We start from the raw sequence: 3,593 nt of genomic DNA, 5'->3' as shown, positions 1-3,593 counted from the left end.
GAACTGTGAAGCAGCACTCGCTTATCCAGGCCTGTTCTTCACCCATCCCTGCTGTAGCTTCAGTGCTGCTGAGGTGAGGAGGGTGCTGTGTGGCTCCACGAATATTTCACGCCAATTGCAGACATCTCTGGAGGGTGTTGAAGCTCACTTTGCTGGGAGTTGTTGGGCTGTTGTTCCACCATGGAATCCGGGCTGTGCCAAATGGCCTATCTCTCTCCGTGAGCTGTGTGCATGTCCTGAGAGAAAATGAAGGTCTCTCCATCTTTTACAAAGGATGGTACGTTGCTAAACAAAGGGTTTTGGTTTTCTTGCTCGTATCCTTCCTGGGCACTAAGGTTTGTGCCTGGTGGAGCTGCTCTGCATCACTGTCCAAGCCGGACTAGCAAAACAGCCTCAAAGCGCCCTGATTATGTGTTTCTGCATACGGTTACTGAGGCTCAGCCTCCGCGAGAGAGAGAAAACCTCTCTGGAATGAGTTGGCACCCACGCAGAAGGGGGTGAACTGGCTGGTTGGAGTCTGTTCTCATTACCGGGTACCGTCCCTGTTGGCAAGGGACGGACCTGTCACTCACAGGAGGTAACTGTGGGACATCCAGAACCAGTGCAGTAGGTGTGTGGTGGTCCTGGCGCTGGACGGTCTGCAGGGTCCCGGAGAAGAGCCGGGCAGAAATTGGGGCTAATGTCCTACGACCTGGCGGTGGCAGGTTCAGGAGCAGCTTGTGTGCTGTTTGCTTTCTACAGCCAGAACTTTTATTTCCTCTCTGGGTTAAATAGCTTTTGGTAGCCGCTTCCATGAGGATCTGTTCCCTGTGGGTCCTTGGGTTTTCTAGCCTGTGAATATATTGGGCTGCTCAGGTCGTCCTCTGTGATACCTGCCAGTTTAAATTGCACGGCCTTCTAGCGAGCTCCAAACCTCGCCTGTCTGAGTCAATTTTATCGTCTGTCTTTGGAAGGCGTCACCATTTCAGAGCTCTCTCAGCTGAGAAAACTAATTGAAAAGAGTTGGCAAATGCTTCACTTCAGAGTAAGCAAACTAGGAGGAGAAATGCTTCTTCTGCCTGGATTTTTTTCAGCTTACCTCTCTTTAGATAACTTTTGCTGAAAACGTTCACCCCTTTGCAGCCCTTTATCTTTTCTATCTCTGTATTTGACTGGTTCTCGGGAACCAGGGTCCGTGGATAGTAATGGCATTCGATCTTTTTGTGTGATTGGACTGAGTCAGTGCAGTTGTCCCTTTCCTTCAGGCTGCACAGTGCAGAATCAACTCTCTCCTCTTGCATTTCGAGTGGAATCACCACTGAAAGAGTGGTGAAGCCCTGGCAGAGGCTGCCCAGGGCAATGGTGGAGTCCCCATCCCTGGAGACGTTCAAAAATGTGTGGCTGTGACACTTTGGGATGTGGTTTAGTAGGCATGGTGGGGCTGGGCTGACTGGTTGGTCTTGGAGGTCTTTTCCAACCGTAACGATTCTGTGGTTCTATTCTATGATCAGAGGAAGGCTCCTCCTGCCGAGGGACCCGTCTCCCACAGAGATCTAGCAGGGAAAAGAGACTCATTGCATGTAATGGAACCTAACTAAGAATACAAATGCATTCGTAATGCAACGGAATCTTGGAGTCCTTGTTTCATAATTTATCAGCTCACATTTCGACTTGTACAAAATGCCACACGGTGAGAGCGGGAGAGCTGCAGCTGCAAGGGCACGCAGCACTCGTGATTCCACTCCATCAGCGATCACTCAGCACCACTCAGCAAAGTGAATAAGAAAAGGTCTCCCGTAATTGACAGTAAAAGGCCCCTGAATTGAGTTACTTCTGCTTTCCCTGTTACAGTCTCTGATTGCAGAGTAATTGCTGCTCAGTAGCAGTCGCCTGCAGGATTGCCGTTTGCCCTCACCCATGCATTTTTGGATTCCTGATTCCAGCGGTGGTCAGGCGCAGCTCAGTGATTCCATGCGTTTGGACCTGGTGCTGCTCAGGCCCCCTGTTTGTGGTGAAGCTGTTCTCTCACAGTGCTAGTGCTCATCTGATTTGACTTCAGCAGAAGATAGGGCTGTTGGCTTAGAATTCATTGACTGGAGAAACGCTGTCTGGAACGCTGGCGGCTCACTGTGCAGTTAACATTTGTGCTTCTGTGGGTTCAGATGAAGCACAGTAAGAGTTTCTTTCTCTACAGAGATGTCCAAGTAGGATGGATGAAGAAGAGAAGTTGTCTTTTAGAAGGGAGGGAGGGTTTCCAAGATGCCTGACAACCATTATGGTTTTCTGCCAAGCAGAGGGTGCGGGGAAATAGTCCCCTTGAACGAGATCTCTTCTTAAAGGATATGATACGTGATGAAGGTGCACAGAAAGCCTCAACAGCAGAGAGGTGAAAGTTCTCCCTCCAAGGGCTCGTTGTAAAACAAATGTGCTGCTTTAAGGCTAATGTCGTGGTATTATTTATGCAGACGGTTCCTGCAGTTCTCAAGGAGGAGTAAATGCTGTAACCATACCCATAAAGGCCTGCCTGCTTGCTTGCACTTTATTTGGCATTAATTTTAGTACAGAATAATTATCAAAGGAACATTTGGATTTATTATCTGTAAAGGCAATTGTAAATGAGGTATGAATTCAGTACAGTAAGTGTTCTCTCAGCAATGTGAGCCTAAAATAGAGCCAGCGTCTTTCACCCAGTAACTCAAGCTGTGCCTGCGCATATGGAGATTTTCAGAATATGTTCCAGTCAAGAGTTAGAGAGTAGTAAATATTTGTGAATGCGATAATGAGTAACTGCTGCTGAGGGTAGTGGTGATATTGTGGGAGGCTGCCACCCATCTGCTCTCCGCCAGGTGAGGAGCTGTCCTGCTCCGTGTGCCGGGGCTGGGAAGTGTCGTGCTGCTGCGGGAGAGCGGAGGCCCTGAGGCAGGAGGCACGGGGGCTGTCCAGCCGCCAGCACCATGCGGGAGGTCAGAATTAGATGATCATAATTTTCCCCTCTGGCTTTAAAATCCATTAACAGCTACTTTATGATGCTGATCATTTATCACCGTACCGCAGACTGCAAGACCAGGACCACCGTGATATACTTCATCGTTAATTTATTCCCATTACTTCACAGCTAAACTTAATTTGAAAATTGGATTAGAAAGGAGACTTTCCAGCATGGAGCTATTTGGGGAAGGGAAAGGGATTTCTGAAGCTGCGAGTTGATGCGGGGTCTCGGGTGTAGATGGTCAAGATGTGGTTGTGGCCCTGGCACCCGCCTGTTCCAGGAATGCCCCGCGCTTCCCAGCAGATGACGAGGAAGATGAACGTGCGCCCAGGCAGGCGGGCGCTCTGGGCTCCTTCAGGGGTGATGCTTTGCTAACAAACCCTCTTGCAGCAAGGACCGGTACCCAGTTGAATGGCCTTCTCTTTCTCTGTCTGGTGGGGAATATCGACTGCTCCTGAGAACACAGGGTGTCCTGCTCTTCTGCAGAGCTGTCACTCTCTGTCCCTCTGCCTGTGTCGTCCCTGGTGTGCGGAGGCCATCCCATGGTTCTGCTGATGGACACGAGGAAGGTGGCTTGCGCTGAAGCTGGCACGGAGCGGGAATGGAGACCGGCTTGGTGCAAGGC

Source organism: Phaenicophaeus curvirostris, chromosome 14 (genome assembly GCF_032191515.1).
Source record: "Phaenicophaeus curvirostris isolate KB17595 chromosome 14, BPBGC_Pcur_1.0, whole genome shotgun sequence".
Classification (NCBI taxonomy): domain Eukaryota; kingdom Metazoa; phylum Chordata; class Aves; order Cuculiformes; family Cuculidae; genus Phaenicophaeus; species Phaenicophaeus curvirostris.
Note: the sequence above shows the minus strand (reverse complement) of the source record.